Source organism: Schistocerca serialis, chromosome 7 (genome assembly GCF_023864345.2).
Source record: "Schistocerca serialis cubense isolate TAMUIC-IGC-003099 chromosome 7, iqSchSeri2.2, whole genome shotgun sequence".
NCBI classification, from domain to species: domain Eukaryota; kingdom Metazoa; phylum Arthropoda; class Insecta; order Orthoptera; family Acrididae; genus Schistocerca; species Schistocerca serialis.
The window spans coordinates 367,516,618-367,543,661 of record NC_064644.1 but is presented as its reverse complement, the minus strand read 5'-3'; positions in this window follow the sequence as shown (position 1 = coordinate 367,543,661).

The following is a 27,044-nucleotide window of genomic DNA, read 5'->3' as shown; positions in this document are numbered from 1 at the left end:
AGCGGCCGGCGTCACCGCCTCTCATCCCGCCCATTACTGTTCCGATTTTGAGGCTGTCTGCCGCTGATACTTTCACCTACATTGCCATCCGTGCGCACATTCTCCTGTGAACTTCTTCACTGATAACTTTCCCTTGCTGAACTCACATACTCATCGAGATATGCTAGTATGAACTGAAATGCCTCCAGATCATTCTTTTCAGCATAGAGCAGGGGATCTTTTGATCTGCTGGCAAAATGTCAATGAAAAGTTGAATAAGGTGACACCACTGTTCTGGTGATCAAGACGCTGATTCTGTTTTATGATCTCGACGAAGTACTTTCAGCAAGTTTGAAAGCGTGTTGCGGCCAGTGGTTGGCCTTTTATCGTGCTTATTCGCACCATATTTTGTTCTGCATTTGTTTAGTATAGCTTCGTAAGTTCAGATTCAGTTTCTATGTTGATGTACAGTCCCTTGTAATAGGTGAGGCCTTCGCGATTAAATCCTCGGTTATGTGACTGCTGAGAAACTTCAACTATATAAAGTAAACTGCCCAGGAGTTATTGCAGGCTGTTTTTAAACTGCTCAATCCACATCTTAATGTGGAAGCCGAGCGCTGTGGCCGAGCGGTTCTAAGCACTTCAGTCTGGAACCGCGCTACTGCTACGGTCACAGTTTCAAATCCTGCCACGGCCATGGATGAGTGTGATGTCCTTAGGTTAGTCAGTTTTAAGTAGTTATAGGTCTAGGGGACTGATGACCTCACATGTTAAGTCCTATAGTGCTTACAGCCATTTGAACCATTTTAATGTGGTCTGTGCCTCTGGTGAAGTTGAGTTGTTTCTTCAGTGATAAGAAGTGCTTGTCATCAAGGTAATGCCTGTTGACAGCTCAGACAACAGTTCAGTACACTAATCCCTCACAATGTTTCTAGTGACAACATCCATATTGTAATTAGTCTCACCATCGAGAACAGTTTTATACATGATAGGGAGCCACCGACATGCACGATGCACTCGACGGCAAGGCATCTTGCAGACAGACTCCCGTCTTTCCAGATTCACGACTTACATAGCACCGTGCAAATGTGATTGCGTTAGCGACTGTCAACATACTTTAATGTTGCAGCGCAGCGGGAGTTACGCCGGACGCGTGCTCATTAGGCCCACTAGATTCCGAACTCACAAATATGGCGCTGATAACTGACTTTCAGACTTTCAGCCCACACTCTACCAGAATCGTAAACTGCTCCGCGACTCTTGGTTGCTCAGTCTCTCTCTTGTTAGCCTCTCTATGTAAACTCCTCAGGTTCTAAGAAATGAAATGGTCCCCCAGTTTCATGTTCAGTTTGCTCCTCCGGTAACCTCATTCTTAGAGAGAGTGACGTGTTAGTCTCCTCTACTTTGTACGTATTGGAGTCAGTGTAGGCTAGCAGGGTAACACTGCTGTCTACTATTTTTGAGCCTCGCGGGATTAGCCGAGCGGTCTGAGGCGGAGGTTCGAGTCCTCCCTCGGACATGGGTGTGTTTGTTTGTCCTCAGGATAATTTACGTTAAGTAGTGTGTAAGCCTAGGGACTGATGACATTAGCAGTTAAGTCCCATAAGATTTCACACACATCTGAACATCTGAACTATTTTTGAAACCTCGACTAGCACTATGTCAACAGATCTGAATCAGCCATCGAGCTGTAAATATAGAACTTCCATCACTTTGTTAAAGTTTTCCCTCCCTGTTTCGGCTTTTCTGCTACCTGCTTCGGTCTTTCTATTTCTCTCTGATCCTCGTTTCCTATGTGCTTTGTGTTTATTTCCTGACTGGCTGCGCTTTCCTTTCTTCCTCATCTGCTTCATTCCTATCTGCCTCAGCTTCTCTGTCTGTCTCTTGCCCACCTTTCTTGCTTCTGCTTTATTCCTATCTGATTCTGGTTTCCTAAGAGTGTTGCCCCTCCAGTCATTTTCGACAACTTCATTCCTATCTGCCTCTGTTCGTTTCCAGTCTGCTTCCACTTTCCTGTGTTCCTCCTCTGCTTTTTCCTATAAGCCTTCGCTTGTTCTAACTTCAGGGTAACCCAGAAAGAAATACCCTCGCGATTTCGAAATTTGAGATGCTCTGTGCCATGGTCCCAAGTCGCACTAGATTCACTCTGTTTGGTTGTCGGTGCGGTTTCCTTGATTTCAGGCAACGCAACTGCTGTTGAGACCGCAATCATGGAAATTTTCGTCATGACTTCTTCTGATTCCGTTCGGTTCTCCTGTCTGGAAATTTTCATTGCTTCTCTAAATCAAGCTTGACTAGCTCTATCCATTTATAAGTACGAAAGGTATGGAGTCAAAATCTATCACACAGTAATCGCTACAACAAGTTTAATATAAATCAGCGACCCTGAGCACAAAATTGTTAAAAATGATCTTTATCCATAATATAAATTTTCCCACGAAAGGTCCCGAAATAAAGGCACGTACAAAAGAAACCAAATCTAAATACAACAACTTCTCGTGCAAAACAAAACCATATGCTACAGGAGACTAATATACAGGCGAAAATAAAATGACACAGAAATGGTTGCTACAACATTTTTGTGTCCCAAAAAGTGTTTCACTCTGCCGTTCTAACTTCTGCCAATAAAAAGAACCAGAAGTAAGATCCTGGAGAAGGGTGGACGGGAAAGTTAACTAAAAGAGCACTCTGCCTTCGTCGTGCATAATGATGCGACCTTGGTATGAAGATGTTATTGCCTATTACATCTGAATGCTGCATTGGCTAAATTATCATGAAACAACGCACTAGCTAAAAAACCAAGAACTAATTTAGAAACCTTGGGGAAACAGAAACATCTCTCACCAGTCAGTAAACAAATCTAAAATCATACATGATAAGCGAGAGCAATGCTTGCTACTTGCATTGGACAACAAGTAATTGATCAGTGACTTTCGTCGCTGGGCACACCAGCAATATTGTCACAATGAGATCAATAAACCTATATTTGCAACACGTTATACCACCTGTTAATGATTCGCTTAACCATGTTAACGTTGTAGTACAATTAAAGGATCTTGAAATTTAATCAAGTTTGATTATAACAGATTTTTATTTGCTACAATTGAAGGACACAATTCACAACCACTTGACAGACGTCAAAGATTTTAAACCCTGACTGGATTCACACCAAGTGACGCTAACACTCTGAGGAAGTTCCCAATTATAGGAAGAATGTATGGAGGAAAAGCAACAAGATATATTATCTGAGCAGCTCTCAGAAAATAATCACATTTTTAAAGCGAAATTGGCAACTCAAGTACTGTACCAGAACAAGTAAGTAGATTGAGACAGTTACTTTTTCCCAAAATAGTCACAGATGCACCCCATCAACATTAGCCAGCAGCCAGGAGATGCACAACTCTTAGTTCTTCCTTCCCGACTATCTGCGTCCAGAAAACTAATGGAAAGGGTGGGTCAGACCTACTGTCAGTGTCACATCTGAGAATATCGCTTTTTTTGAGGAATAACATGGTAACACAGTCATACCTTCCACTCTTGGTATTCTCAAAGCTGCTGCCAATGTGACATCTGAGAATATCACTTGTTATATAATAATATGGTAACACAGCCATACCTTCAACACTTGGTATGAAAAACGCACTTTAATATACATAGGGTGGGTACCAGCTTGGTGTCTCCCAGACTGGTAGCCTCCTTTACCTCAATTATGGTGATTGTGGGAGTGACACATTCGACTGGATGCATTAAAATATTTGGAGTGAAAGCCACCCCACTGTATCCCACTGGAGATGTACCACCATTCCATCTCACTCTTTGATGATCATGCATAAACGGCGAAATTATCATATTCAACTATTCTCTGCGGTCAGTGGTGGTGAGAGGTCACCCGTCACTGAGGTCATGCACCAGATCTGCCCACAAAAAACACAGAGCAGGCTACAGCCCCACTTTGACAAAAACTGTCCCTCTACCAGGGGAAGCAGGTATCTCTCGAAGATGTTAACTGACTGCCACGTGCCGACAAACAGGAACTTGAGACTACACCAGCAGTGCAAGAAAAATGCAATGTTTGCATATTAGCAAATATGTTCAGCGCTCACAGTAAAATAACCATGAAATACTGGCGCAAATAATAGAGAGTCCCAGTATTGCCAATACAGACGTTTAATAGATGCCACTGGGGAAAGCAATGGATTGATAAAGAACGAAGTGTTAATAGAAACGAGTCATTAAGAAACAGTGTTGAGTATTATCGAAATTGTGGCACCAGATCTACGTATCAGTTATTTATACGAAGGATCTACTTGTTGACAAAGCTGACATCTTAATAATTTTGAGAAGGGCAATATATTCATGAAAGGTAATGGTAAGAAGTTTAAGTGGCAGTGGCCTAGCGGTTCTAGGCGCTTCAGTCTGGAACCGCGCGACGGCTACCTCGGGTTTGGCTGTGTGTGATGTCCTTAAGTTAGCTAGGTTTAAGTAGTTCTAAGTTCTAGGCGACTGATGACCTCAGATGTTAAGTCCCATAGTGCTCAGAGCCATTTGAACCATTTGAAAAAGCGTATAATCATTGATTTGTGAAGGTGATGCGTGATTGTTTTGATGGGAATCTACTAAAAATTAAATTACCTCAAAAGGAAAAAGTGTCAGTTGTCATTTCTTGAGCCAGGGTATAATGCAGTGAAATATGGGTTGAAGCAAGTGAAATCACTTAGCAAAGGTGTGGAAAGAGATATATAGAATATGTTTCTGAAGTACTAGAAAGTGTTGGACTATTCTACGAGTATCTTAATGAAAGACGACGAAAACTCATAAAATATAATGATGAGATAGAGATTTTTCAAGAATAGCATTTTCATAGCAGAGTACCTCACCCAGATGCATTAGAAGTGTCACGTCCTACATACCAGTCAGTTAAAGTAACGTAGAACGTTGTACATGCCAAGAGACATTGCGGTAACTAGAAGAATGTTGGTTGGTTGTGATAACAAATGCCATATACTGCAAAAAGCATATTTTTTGTGGGCGAGAGTATTAAAATATATTATGTATGTTTAAAGCATATTTTTCAAGTAATAAGATGTAATCAACAAACCTGTAAACAAGTATTTCAATGACATCTTGGGTTGTCGGGAGTTCTGCCGGATATCAGCGTCGTACTTGCACGATATTTCGGTCACGTAGCTCGAGACCTTCATCAGGTGCGACCTGAGACTGCTCCTCGAGTGGACCTGGTCCAGTATTTATGCCTATGACCTTCCCCCTCCACCAACGGCTGCAGGCGCTTCCTCTGTGGTCCGCGCCCATTCCCTGTGACCTGCTGGAGCGTTGCTGCTCCGTTTTCCGTCCGCTGCGGTTCTAGGTGTTCCCTCTGCGGTCCGCGCCCACCAAACCCGCTCCTGGGGGTTTCATCTACGGTCTGGGGTACCAGGCGTTGTATGTTTGAGTATTGAAATGCACCTGTTTCGCCTGACAGAATAAACCCGTAGTTAAATGAAGCATTTGGGAACTTCTTATTTATTCAGACACATCTCTTTGACACCAGTTAATACGTATTATGTCCAGGCAATCTTGTGGTTACCTTCTAGATTTGCAGAATGTTAGTGTTAAAGTTTCAGGGATCTTAAGGCTGTCTCTGTTCGTTGTATAACCAAGGCAAAGTGAAGGATCTACGAGGAATTTGTTATGTTGGTAGATGTACAATAGGACTTTCGCAAAAACGTCATCCATACAATCCCGAAGATAGCAATGGCACCTGCGACAGGGAGCTGGTAACTCTTTGGTTTTTCCTTGTTAAGATCGATCTAGATTAATTCTGATCCTTTACATTAAATCTTGTTCTTTACGTTATATGTGGTAGTAACAGCGTTGTAGATGTTTGAAGTTGACGTGGATCAAGGAAACACAGAAACTGAAAGTCGGGCTATGATTAAGTACCGTTTTTGTGAAAAGAACACAGCCAAATAAATTTATGTTGCTATATTTGGTACATTGTGTGGTAAATTACCTTCCTATTCCACTATCAAGAAGTGGCTTGCTGCGTTCAAAACTTGGAGTTTCAGCTTTCAGCACTGAAAATGAAGAAGACCCTGGAAGGCTAACTCAAGTCACAGTTCCGGAAACCATGGATGCTGTTCATTGCGTGATCCTGATATATAGGAAAACAAGTGTTAAAAGAATAGGAGAGATCCTGCACACACTCAGAGAACGTATGGATTGTATTATTCACGAGATTTTAGCTCTCAGCCATATGGGTTGCTAGTTGTCTCAATGCAGACCAAATATGTGAAGAGCGATTGCTTTGCAATAGATTTTGGTCCAATATCGCCGGGAGCCCGATGGATGTTTGGATCGTTGGATCGTCTCGTCTGCATGGGTCAAACATGCATATTATGGTGTCCCTTACTTTCCCTCAATTGTTTTTCGAATAATATTATGCTCATCCCTTACATGCTTTCTGTTTGGCTAGATTTACTCTGGAGAAAGATTCACCCCAGGTGGGTCACGCTAAGCCATTCCGACTAGAGCAGTAAATTTTAATCCTGGGAGTTATAGGTTTTGTAATTTGTTCAAATGGTTCAAATGGCTCTGAGCACTATGGGACTTAACATCTGAAGCCATCAGTCCCCTAGAACTTAGAACTACTTAAACCTAACTAACCTAAGGACATCACACACAGCCATGCCCGAGGCAGGATTCGAACCTGCGACCGTAGTGGTCGCGCGGTTCCAGACTGAAGCGCCTAGAACCGCTCGGCCACACTGGCCGGCTTTGTAATTTTTAGTCAGTGTAAAAGTTACTGGGCACAGCATAAAATCAAAATTAGGTAGCATTTGCTTTAGAGGATGCGTTCAGCATTCTAGAGATTGTTTTAACTTTCTTAAATCCGAGTGAATTTTACTACGTTCTAGAACACAACACTCCTCCAGTTTTCTCTTGTATGTCAGGAGCACTTTTTAAAACATGGTACCCCACATTCAAATAGACTTTAAAAATAAGTTTGTGTATATGATGACGGCAAGAGAAAGAAAACCACTTCTTATCCTCTTTGTTTTCACGTGAGTCTGCCAGTGTTTGAGGCAATTGTGCGGCTGCAGAGGTTTTGTACGTTGTCGTCAATACCCCAAAATGTCAATGCATCCCAAACAGCATTCGATAGCTCTTTACATGAACTATTCTATAATTTTGGAACGCCAATTATCTGTTCACTGACCACAAATGTAGCAATAATTGGTAGTTTCTCTTCTCTAGATAAAGGTAGTTTAATTGTCAGTCTTTGAACAAAATCTGAATTGTAGTAATAATTTAGAAGGAGATATCATGAACAGCCTGAAAATTCTACATACTATTCTATAAGGTTTAGCCCTGAACACTCTGGAAGCATAACAAATCTTGGTGCATTTCAAAAATAATTCGTCACCTTGTCGAATGAACAGGTGGATTTCCGAGAAAAACCGTTCTCCTCTCTTCTTCCGTCTGATTCTAAGAAGATATGATTTACTAATACTGAGCTCTTGAATGTTGTGACCAAGTGCTTCTGCTATCACTTGAGGAGTACATATACTGAATCTTGTACACTTAGCTGGCATCTGTCCAAGGTAGCCGTTAACCTTTCAATCAAAAAATCTTTGGTACCTCGTCTTTCAGCGTTCTCCAAGGAACTACTCTCGCAAATACGTTGTAAAATCTATTAATCACCGTCAGCTTAATCTGAACTTGAAAATTCCTTATCTGATTCCTCAGATGATGATGAAAGGTGTACAGCAGAAGATGAAGAAGTAGATACCGTGCACTTTCGTTCCTCTTGCCTTTCCTTCCAATTTGTTCTGCCTCGCTATTGCCTCTTCAAGTACAAGCATTTGCTCCTCTCCTGCAAAGTAGCCTTTACGCCCTGACTTTTTCATCCTAAGTACAAACAACCTGTCTTCTTCCAGCTCGATTGCTTGTAGAGCATTGGCACGTGCGATACCAAAACACTGTCCAAATTATTTATAAACTTCTCTTGATGGTGCTTAAACAAATCTTAATACTTTCTCGCGATTTTTGCAATTTTCTTCATTCCAGGTGTAAGTTAGTAATTTTTTATGAATAATTTTCTTGTCGGAATTCTTGCTTTGTTCCAAAATATAAAGCACTCTAGAACCATAAGATTAGAACTTTGACTAACGATTTACTGTACTTCCTGAGCGTTATAAATTAAAACTTCCTGTTCTTATCTACATGATGGCAATTTGTGGGCAGTTTCTTGGTGTTTTATATCTCCTACTAAAAACTTAGGATCCTTGGTACTACATAATAGACGAAACGTCATAAGTAGTGACTGGGAAAAGTGGCTCTGGCACGATCGGTAACATATTAACGCCTGACTACATTACACGTGTTCCTGTTCGATCACAACAAAATTTTCTACAGTCATGTTTCATAGTCATTCAAACAATATTGGTGGCTGAGCGCTATAAAATATTGAAGTCGGACACCCAGTGACACCGTAATGGATGGACACTTATGATCCAGAGATCGCAGAACAGTCCATAAAATGGAGACACAATGGTATTCATGCATGCATGGAAAATGTAAAGAAAACAGTAATTGCAATAGCGTTGTCATATTTACGTTCAATACGTGTACATGCCTTACATTACTTCAGTTTTCTGATACGATACGTTGTGTGCAGCAAAGGTATCATGATTCATTTGTCTACATCAGGGGTTCCCAACCTTTCTTAGACCATTACCCCTAAGTGCTAACACATATTAGCTACTACCCCCGCCCCCCACGCTAGCAGTTGCCCCTCTCCCACATTACCTCCATCTTTAGCATCTAACTAAACTGTAGAATAAAATACATTTTTTGGAACTCTTCCATCTATAAAATGATGAAATATGATAAATATATAGTTGTGTGTGTGTGGGGGGGGGGGGGGGGGGCATTGCGTGTGTATGCGTGTATGACAGTATGAATGGTGAAGGAATTCGCATCGCAAGTGCTACCCACAACTTCTTTTCAGAAAAGGAAGTTAGCTATCCACAGTAAGCGTAGACAGTTCTTACTAACGAAAGATACTACACGTTTACTTGAATGAAAAATTGTGATTCGTTTTTCAACATGTTTAGAGAACAAGAAGTGGATTATAGAAAAACAAATTATAGGGTGCTGTTTAGGGAAAACATACTGCCGTTCCTCTCTTCGTAATGAGAAACTCTTACAAGAAAGGCAGCCATGCTGGTTAATGTACCCTGTAGACAAAAAAAAAAAAAGTTTTCTTGTGACACATTTTATTTCGCTTCTTGACAAAAAGGATGCTATCACGGTGGTAAGCCCGTTCGTTCAGGAGACTGACCAACACTTGTAATAAGAAAAATCTGAATGGAGATGCCATCGATACAATTTGAAAGACATCATGCGCATCCGCAAAGAACCTCTCCCGACATAACGATGAGAAAACAAATCGGAGAGGACATCAAAAAACGGTTAGCCTCACTGCCTTCCGTTCCGAATGATCCCGGACCCAAACCCTGTGTCGCCTCAGATTTTCTTCTGAGGTAGAGAAGTGTTTGGGGCTGCTCAACCCTTTTCAGGCTATATTAGGAACTTCTCGAATAGGAAGTCAGTGGCACCAGTAGCGTTCATCCGCTGGCTTTAACGGCAGGAAGGTTTGGTGACACGATGGTAGCATGTCCCACCATCAAGATCGCTCCCCTTACTGCCTTGTATGCAGAAGTCGGCCAGACGGAACAGGCCATGAGTGCAAGCCATAGGTGGCGTTTATGTTTACAAAAATTATTTGGGTCGTCAAAGTAAGTGACCTACCGTGAACATAGTTCAAGTTCCGTTTTCGTTCCAGCCATAGAAATGGTTCGTTGAACAGCAAGACTAAAATAATATCAGTCGGTCGTTAGCAGAGAGGAATGGATTCAGTTTATAGAGCCGCGTTGTTGAAGAAACTCGTGCCAATTGCTAGATATGGAACTGCAGGCTTTTTTAAAAAAGAATTTCCTGCGCAAAATGTAGCCTACAACTTACGACACTCCCAGCTGTATTAATTTTAACAACATTGAAAACAATGGTGGCAGATATACCCTGGGATAGGTAACATAACAAGAGAAATGTGAAGTTAAAGTAGAAAACATGTTACTGATGCAGCTATTGCTGCCAGCACCGGGAAAACATGCTACTCATTATAAAATGTTGCCTTATTGAAGAGAATTACAGAGTCCCACTCTCTTTCTCTCTATGTTTTCCACAAAGGCACACACTCACACACACACACACACACAGACACACACACACACACACACACACACACACACACACACACACACACACACAAGAATATTCGTAAATGCTCCTTGCTACAGTGACACGTGAATTCAGCCCGAAGAACATTTCTTTGTTTTCACGCTAATTAGTTCAAGATTTTTAAAAGTGTCACCAAGTTATAGTTAAGTTGCCTACTCTTTGTCTCGTGAGCGAAGGTTTCTTAAGTTTTATGAAGTCTTCACATTTCCAAAAAATTCCCATTAAAATGAACAGTCTAAAGCGCAGGAAGTACACTCACTCTTATAAAGAGCCCACCAGGTTATCGGGTTTTTTTAAATTTTTTATATCTGTGGCAAATGAAATTCCGACTTTGCTGTTTTCCCAGGAATTTCGAGATATTCAATCGTCGAAATTTCTTTTTCACGGGAAGCATGCCCTAAATCAAACAGTTGGTCGGACTTTCTGAAGGCTGCGTGGTGTATCACGACAGAGATGACAGAAGGACGCCAGCATATATAATTCGTCTTGCAAACTGCCACATGTGTGTTAGGGATTACTCTAAATATAATGTTCTATGTTAAAAAGAAAGTCGTAACCACTGGGAAAAGAACTCCATGTCCCCAACAAACCAAATGAAACACTAAGACCAAACTGGAAGACGGTCTGACAAGTTTTGTCGACATATCCTGAAGTTCAACGTCTCGTTCAACAACTTTCATGTTTGTAAATTATTTGAGCCCCACAGCTACGTGAATCTACAGAATAAAACTAGTCATCCATACTGCCAGTACAATGGAATAGCTGACGCTTCCGTAAACGGTGAGTACGTTGCTCCAGAATTGCATGTCAATAGGAATGGACAAAATTGAAATCAGCAACGTTACTGCCGATGACTATCAACGAAATAAACAGCAAGATAATATTTTGTGTGGACTTCAAGCATTTCGAGAATCCAAACAAGACCATACACACGGTTCATTTACTATTCTATAAACTATGTATTCAACGCGGAAGGAGAGTTTACACATGATCTGAAATGAATATGGCATGACTTGAAGAACGAAAAAAAGAAATCCTTAATAACAAATGGAAAAGAGAAAGTTTCTTACCATTTATATATTTAAATATTATGCTTAAAGTCAACATAAAGTCTTATAACATATGTTGCTGTACAAAATTTTTAAGATATGTAATTAATGATAGTGTTCTAACCACAGAGTTGTATTACTTCGTCCCAGCCCGACTCCTTCAAAAAAGAAGCTTGCAACCTTGCTCGCTCGGTAGCGTTGCAGTCGTCTCATGACGTCTTGTTTGTACTGTATGGGGACTTTCCGAATAAATCTTTCAAATGAATCTCATAAATTCTCTATGGATTCATGTCCGGACTTTATGGAGGGGGACTGACAACTTCTGGACAGTTGTACAGGAGCCACAACCGTACAATATAGCCGGTATTATTGGAGTCCATGCCCTGAAAAAATCTAAAGCAGTCCCCAATCTCCATATTTTCCCCGCTTTTCTTCAAATTCTTCCTTAGAATCTGCAGATATACATTTTTGTCCATTGTTTCGTCAATAAAGACCAACTCATTCCCTTCCTGTGCCGACATATAAATGCAAATCATAACATTGCCACTGTTATGTTTCACTCTAGCTTGCATTTTTTTTTCAGCTCTTTGTAGAGCTGCCGCCACACCGTTATTCACCCATCCAGTCCTGATAGTTAAATTTTGATTCATCCAAAAAAATTACTTGATTCCACCACTCCGTGTTCTTGTTTATGTGGTCCCATGCGAATAGCAGCCTCGTCTTCCTAATGGCGGAACTGATGTAAGTAAGCCTTCCTTCTGTAGTGTAACGACGTAAGTTTTATATAAATGACTTTCTTTTGACATATGACCATGTGCAGACTTCGTCACCAACGTCAGTTACAAAACACTTCAGAATTATTTAAATTCTCTTTTAAAATTATCTCTGAATGGGTCTTCAACGAAACTGTAATTAAAAATCATCATCTGAGTCTTATGCGCAGAATTACATCACGCAGAACAATTGGTTTGTGCAAACTTTTTTTCAATCTTGACGTCGTTTTGTTTCTTCTCAGAAATTATATTAATGCAAGTTATCTGCTTTAATAAATATTGGAACCACATTGGATAAACTTTCAAGACTCAAACTCGCGATGAAAGTTGTCAAAATTAATAATCTTGTCAAATCAATTAGTAATTCATTAACATAATTCTTCATAAATAAAATCTCGGAACACGTAATTAAACTTTAGTAGCATCCATCAGTTTATTATCTTCCTACATATAGACTTGAACCTGAGCCTTAACAAGATAGGACTGAACACTTACAACATGATTAAACTTTCTATGACGTCATTGTTGTAGAAACATTACAAATTCTTATTTTTTCAGTTTTTAGAAGCACGACGCAACAACTCCCTTTCAGTATCTTCTGTTGCTCTTTGGCTGTCGACCCGCGACTTAATAGTGGCCAGCAATTTTCTCTCTCGTCCCGGCAGTGAAGATGCTGTCTCCGTTCGTTGCGCCGCCCTCTCTGTACATGAAACATAAAAAATAAATACAAAACATTAGATAATTCACAACTGTTACAAATATTACAAAAATACATAAACAAAACACTAAATTAAACTTATATTCACCCACAAACTGGGCTGACACTGGTGGGTGGGTGACGTTTCAATTTCGCGTCCCACTACATACCCCACCCACAAGCTCAGTTTGTCAGGTTTCAACTGAAAATAAAACTTCCTCTATATACAATATTTAACTGTTAATATTATACATTTTTCTCACATTTTCCGTAATCTAAAGTCCTTGCTCTTAGATAGATTCAATCCTTTTATGACAATATTGTTGTGACTATTTGTCATTTACTTTTAATTGTGCTATTATGGTAATTCACAACCGAATATATGGAGATTACTCCTTTTCATTTAATAGCTGCCAGTAAATAATAATTTAGTACGTTCTTTAACGTTATTACATTAGGACCGAGCGTTCAAATTGTGATAGGTTAGTTTCAGTTTTATTCATTTACTAGAGTTATTCTTTCCAAAATGTATATTGCTAATAAGTTTCTCACAATAACTAATACTACTATTTACTTTACGTCGTTCTTTTCCCTAACGCTTTATTTATGCATGAGGTCAAGAAGAAATCAAGCAAAACTTTGTTTAGAATCTCGGCACGGCTTTCTTTACCTTCGGACACTTTGTTGGGTAATGGTAATTTATTTAGGAGAAACAAGCGAGAGAGCCCCGTTTGCTGTGTTCTATATTAACACTATTACAAATCTCTATTAAAGGCACTCTGCTATGTTCTCGTGAGCCATATAGCTCTGGACGCCCATGGTCCCTAAAATTATTAACCATCCCCTCTGGTTCCTACTATCTGAGTAAATATAAAATATACAAAATTCCTTCTGACCTAATAACAAAATTTCTTCCATATAAATCCCCTTTTAGTTATCTTTCCCTTTTTGAAGTACCGCTAGATTATTGTAGAACACTTGTTTAAACTTCATGTCACTTCTTTAAAATAACACGTAACTATCACGAAAACCTTCACATGAATAAACTATGAACGCTCTTCCGTAGGTAACATATACTAAATATTAACTTATTTAGGAATGAAGGGTTTCATTTGATCGACGATATATAATCCTTTAATTACACCTGATGAAGGTTCCATAAGAAGTAACGCATTGGGATGTACAATCTTATGAGCAACATATGGACCCTCAAAGATAAAGAAGAATTTTCTACATTCCTTATTGATCTTCGAACTTTTAGGATGACATCGTACTACAACAAGGGCTTCCTTTTCTCGTTCGGATAGACAATTCGTAGAATAACAATTTTCTTTCCTTTACATAATACGGTAACCTACTAATAAGGACTCGTATTAGATGACTTTCAATAATTGGTTCTTCAATTAATTTAGCACGGTTTAAATGCCATTCGAAATAATTCCCATAACCTCCCCACCGTTTAGAATATGGAGGAGGGTCTAACAACTCTAAAGTTAAGTGTTGTTGTTTTCCTCTTGACGAATAATTTTGTTTAAACGGCTTAACAAAATCATCCCAGTTCCTAAATTCAGTTCAATGCAGTACTGCCCATTCCGCAGCTTCTGCTTCTAAATGTCCTATTATAAATTGAATCCGTTTTTCATTACTCCATTTAGGAAATAATGAGGTTTCAAAAGCTTTTATAAAGATTATAGGGTAAAGTTCGCCTCCTGGTTTGAATACAGGAAATCGACTTGCTACATTTGAATTTGTCGTTATATCATCCAAACATTCTGCGAGAGACATAGTTGGATTTTGCTTAGATTGCAGAGACGGAGTTTCGTCGGATTTTCTTGCCGTGATTTCTTTATTTGTGTTGTTGTCGTCCGAGCTAGCAAACACGATGCGACTGTCGTCTCTAATTACGTTATTACTTCTACTACTTGAAATGTTTTCATTATTATCTAATTCCGATAACCGTTTAGTAATTTCCTGTATTCGCATTTCTGTATTGGATCCGCGGTTAGCTAATATCGATTCTTCACTGTGTTCACGATGTGAACGCTCTGTACCTTCGTCAATGTTGTTATCTTTGGAAGTCTCAAGGTTACTGCATATTTCGGTAGTTAAATTTTTCATGTTTTCTGTTTCAGTATGATCTTTTTCTACTCGATGAGTTAATGTCTCTAATTCTACATTATCTATTGAAGAAATCTCTACAGGTTCGGTAGGAACCTCTTTAATAGATTCTAATAATTCTCTACGAACAGTTTCTGTTTGCATAGAAAATTCATCTCGTAACTTATCGTTATTTTTCTCTATTTCATTTGCAACTAGCCTCTTGGTTAAGTCAGTAATATCATTTCGCATGCGAGCTTTTTCCTCACGCGATTCCTGGATACGTTCTTCTAACCTTTTACAATTATCAACAATCTTATTACTAAGTCCTACTAGTTTTTCCTGCATTTCAACTTTAGAAGCCTCTATTTTATCACTTAATTCTCGACTGGTTTCATTAAGATGTTCCTGTAAACTGTCTGTAGATTTTGTTAGCTCCTCTTTTAATCTAGCAGTAGATTCTTCGTTAGGCTGTTTTAATTCCTGTTTTAATCTAGCAGTAGATTCTTCGTTAGACTGTTTTAATTCCTCTTTTAATCTAGCAGTAGATTCTTCGTTAGACTGTTTTCATTCCTGTTTCAGTTCCTCTTTTAATCTAGCAGTAGATTCTTCGTTAGATTGTTTTAATTTAGCGATCGCCCTAAAAAGGGATCTCATGCTCCTATCGGACACAGATTGCTCTTCATCTGACATTTCACTTCCCGACATTATTGTAAGATATTAACTAGTTACACATGCAGACTTGTAATCAACAATCCTATTAAAAGCACACTCCCTATGTACAACACTCCACTTCCAACTTAAACAGACTCACCGGACACTAATATTGTAGTTTGTAGTTCTCGGTGATCAGTGTGCTGCTATAGGCTGCAGAAGTAACAGCCGTCGATGCAGCCGCTGAGATGCTGCGACCCCGCTTCCACAACCGGCAGGACTCTGAGTCGAACACCGGAGACGTCACTGGCTGCAACCACGCCCGGCCCCACCGTAGACAGGCGAAGCCCTCAGCAACACCTCTAATACCAGCCGGAGGAACGCCCCCCAGCTGACGTACTGGGCCTGTTAGTTTAGGGAGAAGAAGGTTATCGGGGTTTGCAGCTTTCAGCTGCTGCCCAACAGATGCACCTTCTCGTGGAATAACTGCGTGATCGTACTGCTTGGCTGCGCTCCTTCAGATGCCCACACCCGTGTAGTCGCCGCTGGCTGGTGAAGGCTCCACGAAACTCGCATTGACTTCCGAAGGACTCTTGATGTTTTGTTTCGTACCTGTCTGTCTTAGTTGCACGACGCAAGTTTTGTATAAATGACTTTCTTTTGACATATGACCATGTGCAGACTTCGTCACCAACGTCAGTTCCAAAACACTTCAGAATTACTTAAATTTTTTAAAATTGTCTCTGAATGGTTCTTGAACGAAACTGTAATGAAAACATGATCATTTGAGTCGCATGCGCAGAATTACGTCATTCAGTCCAATTGGTTTGCGCAAACTTTTTTCAATCTAGATGTCGTTTTCTTTCTTCTCAGAAATTACGAGGGCAGTTCAATAAGTAATGCAACACTTTTTTTTCTGAAACAGGGGTTGTTTTATTCAGCAATGAAATACACCAGGTTATTCCCCAATCTTTTAGCTACACAACACTATTTTTCAACGTAATCTCCATTCAATGCTACGGCCTTACGCCACCTTGAAATGAGGGCCTGTATGCCTGCATGGTACCATTCCACTGGTCGATGTCGGAGCCAACGTCGTACTGCATCAATAACTTCTTCATCATCCGCGTAGTGCCTCCCACGGATTGCGTCCTTCATTGGGCCAAACATATGGAAATCCGACGGTGCGAGATCGGGGCTGTAGGGTGCATGAGGAAGAACAGTCCACTGAAGATTTGTGAGCTCGTCTCGGGTGCGAAGACTTGTGTGAGGTCTTGCGTTGTCATGAAGAAGGAGAAGTTCGTTCAGATTTTTGTGCCTACGAACACGCTGAAGTCGTTTCTTCAATTTCTGAAGAGTAGCACAATACACTTCAGAGTAGATCGTTTGACCATGGGGAAGGACATCGAACAGAATAACCCCTTCAGCGTCCCAGAAGACTGTAACCATGACTTTACCGGCTGAGAGTATGGCTTTAAACTTTTTCTTGGTAGGGGAGTGGGTGTGGCGCCACTCCATTGATTGCCGTTTTGTTTCAGGTTCGAAGTGATGAACCCATGTTTCATCGCCTGTAACAATCTTTGACAAGAAATTGTCACCCTCAGCCACATGACGAGCAAGCAATTCCGCACAGATGGCTCTCCTTTGCTCTTTATGGTGTTCGGTTAGACAACGAGGGACCCAGCGGGAACAAACCTTTGAATATCCCAACTGGTGAACAATTGTGACAGCACAACCAACAGAGATGTCAAGTTGAGCACTGAGTTGTTTGATGGTGATCCGTCGATCATCTCGAACGAGTGTGTTCGCACGCTCCGAGATTGCAGGAGTTACAGCTGTGCACGGCCGGCCCGCACGCGGGAGATCAGACAGTCTTGCTTGACCATGCGGCGATGATGACACACGCCTTGCCCAACGACTCACCGTGCTTTTGTCCACTGCCAGATCACCGTAGACATTCTGCAAGCGCCTATGAATATCTGAGATGCCCTGGTTTTCCGCCAAAAGAAACTCGATCACTGCCCATTACTTGCAACGCACATCCGTTATAGACGCCATTTTAACAGCTCCGTACAGCGATGCCACCTGTCGGCAGGCAATGAAACTATACGAAACGAAGCGGGAATGTTTGAAAATATTCCACAAGAAATTTCCGGTTTTTTCAACCAAAACTGGCCGAGAAAAAAAAATGTGTTGCATTACTTATTGAACTGCCCTCGTATATTAATGCAAGTTATCTGCTTTAATAAATATTAGAACCACATTGAATAAACTTTCAAGACTCAAACTCACGATGAAAGTTGGCAAAATTAATAATCTTGTGAAATCAATTAGTAATTCATTGACATAATTCTTCATAAATAAATTCTCGGAAGACATATTTAAACTTTAGTAGCACCCACTAGTTTATTATCTTCCTACATATAGATGTGAACCTGAGCCTTGACAAAATAGGACTGAACATTTACAACATGATTAAATTTTCTATGACTTCATTGTTGTAGAAACATTAGAAATTCTTATTTTTTCAGTTTTTAGAAGCACGACGCAACAACTCGCTTTCAGTATCTTCTGTTGCTCTTTGGCTGTCGACCCGCGACGTATAGTGGCCAGCAATTTTCTCTCTGGTCCCGGTAGTGAAGATGCTGTCTCCGTTCGTTGCGCTGCCCTCTCCGTACATGAAACATAAGAAATAAATACAAAACTTTAGATGATTCACAACCATTACAAATATTACAAAAATACATAAGCAAAACACTAAATTAAACTTATATTCACCTGCAAACTGAGCTGACACTGGTGGATGGGTGACGCTTCAATTTCGCGACCCACTACACTTCTTGCAATTCGCTCATGGTAAATTTCTCTGTACGGTACTCGCCGGATAGTGCTAGGAGTAGCCTTCTTACCAAACTCTTTATCAGCCTCAATGTCAATCATGTAGCTGTGGTTTGTGGATCTTTTTTGACCTTTTGCATTATTGCCCTCTATTTTCTACTCACATATATCTTTCGGTGGACTGTCTGTGGCAGATTTTCTATGCTGTCTTCATATTTATATCGATGGACGATGTTTCCTACTGTAGTTTTCTTCATATTCTGTAATGCTGCCATTTCACGGCATATTCCTTTTCGTGGTGGAATATTACTATCTGCCTCTGTTCAAAAGTGCTATTTTTACCTCAACGAACCACTGCATACAAACACATTTGTGTTTCCTTTGAGCTCTCGACAGGTAATGATTGACATAGCAGGAAGTAAGGGATAACAGAGATTACGCACACTGACACTGTTGCCAACATTTGTCCCAAAACTTTTGAAGTGCTGAGTTTCGTATCTCTCAGTAAGAAATGGGTGTTGTTCTGTTGTAAGCAAAACTACCTGATTGCACTTTTCATCGCCCATAATTACATGTACAACTCGCAGACGTACATCTTTATTTCCGTATATACAATCTTAAATTCTTTTATACCCAGACATACCGTGCACAATGTTTGTCACAAAAGTTACGAGACACACTGTAGAACACAATTCCTGTACCGTGCGCTAGTACAGGAGAGTCGAAGTCAATTTAGTGTTACTTGTCTAATAACATCATGTTTACATCGTGTACAAAGTGTGATAAGTTGTTAATCCCATCCGGTCAGCGCCCTGGGGACCCATCTACTGGCTCGCCTCATCCCCAGGTGTTACCGACGATGCCTTCCATTTTGCCCCATGGCGACGCGCCGCCGCAGCAGCCGCCGCCGCCGCCGCCGCCGCCGCCTGTTCTCCCGCCGGCGCCGCCCGCATTCGACGCTTCGCTGCAGCCGCCAAGCGCCTCCCTGGGTCACGCGCCGCCGATCGCTTCCCGTGACCAGCTGTCCTCCACCATGGACCTCTTGCCCGCTCCGGACCACATGACGTCATCGCGCGTCGGGTACCCCGACGCAATGGAGGTCGACCCTTCGGCCCCTCCTGTCTCATTACGGGCGCATACACCGCATGTTGACGTGCACCCTGGACTAGGTTTTCAGGCGTTTCCTAGATCCCCTCGGACCGAATGGCCTGGTGCGGGTGGCACAGCCTCGCCTGTTGTTAGGCTCCCCACCTCATCGCATATGTCAACATGGGGTCCTCCCCACGGCGGGCGGAAGCCTTATCACACGACCGTTCGCCGATTTGCGGGGGAGGAATGTGGTGTCACCGCCAGACACCACACTTGCTAGGTGGTAGCTTAAATCGGCCGCGGTCCATTTAGTACATGCCGGACCCGCGTGTCGTCACTGTGTGATCGCAGACCGAGCGCCACCACAAGGCAGGTCTCGATATACGATAGAGCACTCGACCCAGTTGTGCGGACGACATTGCTAGCGACAATACGGACGAAGCCTTCCTCTCATTTGCCGAGAGACAGTTAGAATAGCCTTCTGCTAAGTCCATGGCCATGACCTAGCAAGGCGCCATTAGCCTTACCTACTTTGAGAGTTATAATATAAATGTCTCAAGAAGAACGCTGTATTCATCAAAGAATAAAAGTTAAGTATAAAGCAGCTACGTACTTTTCTTGCTACCATTCAATAGTTATCCTGTTCCAGACTTGACGCCAGTCGGCGTGTGTGTACGCGTGCCTTTCTTTCGGCTCCCTTCCCAGTGTGGCGCAGCAAACTTGTTACTCCACAACAGATTGGCGACGAAGGGGTATTGTTCTTTCTGATTGCTTACATTTATTGGTGTCATGGCTTCGCCACAATCTCCAGATGTACTGTCCGAATTTTATCGCTTGCAGAATCAGCAGACGCAGGCGTTATTGGATGCCCTTGGACAGCTCGTCCAGGGTCAACGTGCACTGCAACACGATGCGGCAGCCGCCGCTTCACCGCTACCGCAGTCACAACATGCAGTTGCACCGCCGTTTCGCAGTTTTAATGCGGCGCACGAATCGTGGCCAGAATGGTCCCGACAGTTCGGCTTTCATCTAGCTGCCTACAGAATTCAAGGTAATAAGCGGCAGCCGTTTTTGCTTTCTTGTGTCGGTGTGTCCACCTACCGTGTGATAGTGAAATTGTTTCCCCGACGCGACGTAGCAACTCTGTCCTACGAGGAAATTTTGTCTGCTTTAGATGCCTATTTCAAAGAAACAGTTAATGTGGTTGCAAAACGGTATACGTTTTTTCGTACAAAACGTACGGCCGGTCAAACTAATACAGAGTGGGTAGCAACATTGCAAGGACTTACTAGGGAGTGTTCTTTTGACTGTGACTGTGGTCTTTCTTATTCAGATACAATGGTGCGTGATGCAATTGCACAGAACGTTTCTGATGTTCGCATACGGGAGCACATTTTGAAACTAGTTAATCCCTCCCTTCAACAAGTGATAGACATATTGGATAGACAAGACACACTTGACTGTGCTCAGGAATCTTTTGCAACTTCGCCAGCCGTGTGTAACATTAACCGGCCCGCCGGGCGAGCTGCGCAGTCCGGTTAATTGCTCTCGCGCGTGTCGACGCAGCTGCCGCCGCGCTCTCAGCCACGTGTGCCACGCCAGCACACAAATGCAGTGAAATCATGCCCGCGGTGTGCTACTAGCCATTCGCGTGAACATTGCCCATCACGCCAAGCTATTTGCTTTTTCTGCAATAGGAAAGGACATGTTCAAAGTGTTTGCCAGAAAAAGCTCAGATCAGACAATCACAACCATTCCAGGCCCTTTGCTTCGCGCCGGAATCGAACCAAGGACACTCAGGCTCGTGGACCTTCGCCCATGGACATTCATGTCGTTACTTCCACCCCGTCCAGTGCCACTTTCTGTAACAGTGACTGTGTTCGTCCCACAGAATCTGTGCGTCGACGTCGCCGGAAATCACGTCAATTAGCAAGTGATTCTGTACAAGTGTCTGTTCAAATTGCACAAAACAGTCGCTCTTGTCGTCAGCAGGACAATAAACTTTTTGTAGATTTGGACTTTAATGGCAAGGTCATACCATTCCAGCTCGATACCGGAGCTGCAGTTTCATTGCTCAATCACGACACGTACAAACAACTGGGCGCACCTCCGTTGCGTGCCGCAAATGTTAAGTTACATAGTTATTCAGGACAGAATATACCTGTGTTATGACAGTGCACTCTTCTTGCAACATATAAAGGACAAACAAAACTTGTGTCATTTTACGTTCTTCATTCTTCTACTGCAGTGAACTTGTTTGGTCTAGATTTATTTCAGTTGTTTAACATGTCTATTGTAAATCATGTCCTATCACTGAATCAAACTGTGCCTCCAGACAGTGTTTGTAGCGTTTGTGAAGAATTTGCAGACGCTTTTGCACCGGGCCTTGGTTGACCTATGAACTATGAAGCACAATTGGAACTGAATGTACACGCGCAACCGCAATTTTTCAGAGCGCGCAATGTTCCTCACGCATTACGTGATGAGATCGAACGAACATTACACGATTTAGCATCACAAGGTGTGAGTGAATGTGCAAAACCCCTTTTGTTGATGGTTGATGCGTCGGGATTCAGGATCGGTGCTGTGCTTGCGCACAAAGTTGGCTCGCATGATCGCCCTATTGCCTTTGCGTCCAAATTGCTTTCATCTGCGCAAAGAAATTATTCCCAGATAGAGAAAGAAGCTTTGGCTCTCGTGTTTGGTGTTACTAAGTTCCATGATTTCTTGTATGGTCGTCACTTTACCATCATCACCGACCACAAACCTTTGACATCGCTTTTTCATCCGAACAAGCCTGTACCTCCACGTACAGCACAGAAATTCATTCGCTGGTCTATTTTCCTCTCGCAGTACCGCTACGATATCTTGTATCGGTCCACTGCTAAGCACGGGAACGCCGATGCGTTGTCCCGTTTGCCTTTTCCTGAGAATAAAGCATTCGATTCTTCCGAACTTGCTTGCATGTTCATTGATTCGGAAACCGATGAAGTGGTCGAATCGTTTCCGGTTGATTTTCGTCGTGTCGCTACAGCCACAGCTGCTGACCCTGTCCTTGCTACCGTTTTGCGTTTTGTTGCTACGCATTGGCCTTTGTCAAAGTCTCGGATCGAGGATCCGTTGGTTCGCCGATTTTTTGCTCACAAGGAGAGACTTTTTGTTCGACGTGGAGTTTTGTTATAGCGTTCTGATAATGATCAGTCCAGAGTCGTGATCCCACGTTCGTTACAGTCCTCTGTCTTACGGCTTCTTCACCAAGGACATTGGGGTATAGTGCGAACGAAACAACTTGCTCGTCAGCACTGTACTTGGTTCGGAATCGATGCTGCGATTACGAATATGTGTTCTTCTTGCATGGCGTGTGCCGAACAACAATCCGCACTGCCGCGGAAAGTCTTTGTATGGCCAAAAGCCACTTCCCCTTGGCAACGCTTGCACATTGATTTTGCTGGTCCGTTCTGGAATGCTCGATGGTTGGTTCTGGTCGATGCCTTCAGTAATTTTCCTTTTGTTGTCCGGATGTCTTCCACGACGTCCTCCGCCACCATCCAAGCGTTGTCTGCTATCTTTTGCATTGAAGGTCTTCTGCAGACTATTGTTTCCGACAATGGCCCACAATTCATGTCCGCAGAATTTCAGTCATTCTGCAAGGCCAATGGTATTCTATATCTGACATCCGCGCCGTTTTCGCTTCAGTAAAACGGTGCCGCGGGACGATTGGTCCGGACTTTCAAGTCACAGATGTTGAAATTGAAAGAGTCGCATTCTCAGGAGGACGCATTGTTGCTCTTTTTGTCTTCGTATCGCTCTCAGCCCCGAGATGGTCGCTCGCCGGCTGAGTTGCTCCACGGTCGTCCACATCGAACCTTGATGTCTTTGCTGCATCCGCCGCATCAGGTTCCTGTGCAGCGGCAGACTCCTGCTTTTGCTCCAGGCGACGTTGTATTTTATCGCAACTATCGAGGTTCATGGCGTGGCTCGCAGGGCGCATTCTTCGCTGCCTCAGCCGCGCGATGTATTTGGTTTTGGGGGCCTCTGGTGAGGTGCGTCGGCATCACAATCAGCTGCACCTCTGTCGTCGCACGGGTTCTGCCGCTCCCCGTCTGCTTTCAGCGACGGTGCTGTCCGGTCAGCGCCCTGGGGACCCATCTACTGGCTCGCCTCATCCCCAGGTGTTACCGACAATGCCTTCCATTTTGCCCCATGGCGACGCGACGCCGCAGCAGCCGCCGCCGCCGCCGCCGCCGCCGCCGCCGACTGTTCTCCCGCCGGCGCCGCCCGCATTCGACACTTCGCTGCAGCAGCCAAGCGCCTCCCTGGGTCACGCGCCGCCGATCGCTTCCCGTGACCAGCCGTCCTCCGCCATGGACCTCTTGCCCGCTCCGGACCACATGACGTCATCGCGCGTCGGGTACCCCGACGCAATGGAGGTCGACCCTTCGGCCCCTCCTGTCTCATTACGGCATACACCGCATGTTGACGTGCACCCTGGACTAGGTTTTCAGGCGTTTCCTAGATCCCCTCAGACCGAATGGCCTGGTGCGGGTGGCACAGCCTCGCCTGTTGTAAGGCTCCCCACCTCATCGCATATGTCAACATGGGGTCCTCCCCACGGCGGGCGGAAGCCTTATCACACGACCATTCGCCGATTTGCGGGGGAGGAATGTGGTGTCACCGCCAGACACCACACTTGCTAGGTGGTAGCTTAAATCGGCCGCGGTCCATTTAGTACATGCCGGACCCGCGTGTCGCCACTGTGTGATCGCAGACCGTGCGCCACCACAAGGCAGGTCTCGATATACGATAGAGCACTCGACCCAGTTGTGCGGACGACATTGCTAGCGACAATACGGACGAAACCTTCCTCTCATTTGCCGAGAGACAGTTAGAATAGCCTTCTGCTAAGTCCATGGCCATGACCTAGCAAGGCGCCATTAGCCTTACCTACTTTGAGAGTTATAGTATAAATGTCTCAAGAAGAACGCTGTATTCATGAAAGAATAAAAGTTAAGTATAAAGCAGCTACGTACTTTTCTTGCTACCATTCAATAGTTATCCTGTTCCAGACTTAACACCAGTCGGCGTGTGTGTACGCGTGCCTTTCTTTCGGCTCCCTTCCCAGTGTGGCGTAGCAAACTTGTTACGCCACAATATTCTGTGAGTAGTTCATCTGCACATCGATCACTTTCTCTTCCATCATTTCAGGAAACAAACTAATTTCCCCCATCTGGTCGATGTTGCGGGCTATTCCCGACATTAGGATTAACATCGCTGCCCGGACCACAGGCATAGTGGCGTATAGCATCTCATAGGTAGCTCTTCAGTTCAGCGTTAATGTGTTGCTGTTGCAGCAGCTATCATCCGTCTTTCGTTCATAGTTAAGCGATAAGCTTCCTGTGGCTACCCGTTTTCTCCTTAATTGCCCAAGGTATGGAAGGTTATTCGCTTTTATCATCACCTCGACGTCGCATTCTAATTCGACACTATTTAATTTCTTTTGTATTATCGCCGAAATGGCGGCTTTTTAAAAAGATTTTTTTTTTAATTTCTTGAGTCATGAGTCTTCGGATTGGTTTGGTGCAGCACGCCACGAATACATCTCCTGTGCAAACTTCTTCATCTCAGAGTAGCTGGCGTAACGTACGTCCTCAATTATTTCCTAGAGGTATTTCACTCTCTGTTTTCCCCTACAGTTAATGTCCTCTACAGCTCCCTCTGGTAGAAATTCACGGATGTCTGATCAAATGTCCTATGATCTTGTCTCTTTTTCTTATCAGAGTTTTCCACATATTCCTTTCCCCTCCGATTCAGTGCAATACTTCCTCATTCCTTACCTTATTAGTTCACTTAATTTTCAACATTCGTCTGTAGCACCATGTCTCAAACGCTTCGATTCTCTTTCGCTCCGGTTTTCCCTCAGACCATGTGCTCAAAAGTAAACTCTCAGAAAATCCTTCCTTAAATTAACGCCTATGTTTGATACTAGTAGACTTCTCTTAACCAGGAATACCCCTTTGGCAATGCTGGTTTCATTTCGATCTCATCCTTGCTCCGCCCGTCATTGGTTATTTTGCTGGCTAGATAGTAGAACTCCTTAACTTCATATACTTCGTGACCATAAATCCTGATGTTAAGTTTGTCGCTGTTCTATTTCTGCAACTTATTATTATTACTTTCGTCTTTCTTCCATTTGCTCTCAATCTATATTCTGTACTCATCACACTGTACACTGCAGTCAGCAGATTATGTAATTCTTCTTTACTTTCAATCAGGATAGCAGTGTCATCAGCGAATTGTATCATTGATATCCTTTTATCTTGATTTTTAATTCCACTCGTGAACCTTTCTTTTATTTCCATCACTGCAGTCAGCAGATTATGTAATTCTTCTTTACTTTCAATCAGGATAGCAGTGTCATCAGCGAATTGTATCATTGATATCCTTTTATCTTGATTTTTAATTCCACTCGTGAACCTTTCTTTTATTTCCATCACTGCAGTCAGCAGATTATGTAATTCTTCTTTACTTTCAATCAGGATAGCAGTGTCATCAGCGAATTGTAATATTGATCTCCTTTTATCTTGATTTTTAATTCCACTCGTGAACCTTTCTTTTATTTCCATCACTGCAGTCAGCAGATTATGTAATTCTTCTTTACTTTCAATCAGGATAGCAGTGTCATCAGCGAATTGTATCATTGATATCCTTTTATCTTGATTTTTAATTCCACTCGTGAACCTTTCTTTTATTTCCATCACTGCAGTCAGCAGATTATGTAATTATTCTTTACTTTCAATCAGGATAGCAGTGTCATCATCGAATTGTATCATTGATATCCTATTATCTTGATTTTTAATTCCACTCTTGAACCTTTCTTTTATTTCCATCACTGCAGTCAGCAGATTATGTAATTCTTCTTTACTTTCAATCAGGATAGCAGTGTTATCAGCGAATTGTAATATTGATGTCCTTTTATCTTGATTTTTAATTCCACTCGTGAACCTTTCTTTTATTTCCATCACTGCGTTTTAGTTGAACAGATTGAACAGTAGGGACGAGAGACTACGTCCCTGTCTGACACATTTTTAATCTAGCACTTCGTCCCTGGTCGCCCACTCTTGGCTCTTGTATATACTGTATATTACCCGACTCTCCTTATAGTTTATCCCTTTTTTCTCAGTATTTCGAACATTTTGCACCATTTAACATTGTCGAAAGCTTTTTCCGGGTCGACTAATTCTATGAACTTGTCTTTATTTTTCTTCAGTCTTGCTTCCATTGTCAAGCGCAATGTCAGAATGCCTTTAGCTGTGCTAAAGACAAAATGATCGTCTTCTAACACATCCTCCATTTTCTTTTCCATTCTCCTGTGTATTATTCTTGTCGTCAATTTGGATACATGAGCTGTTAAGCTCATTGTGCGATAATTGTCGCTATTGTCAGCTCTTGTAGCCTTCGGAATTGTATGGATTAACTTCTTCCGAAAGTCATATGGTATGTCGCCAGGCTCATCCATTTTACGCACCAACGTGAATAGTTGGTTTGTTGCCACTTCCCCCAATTATT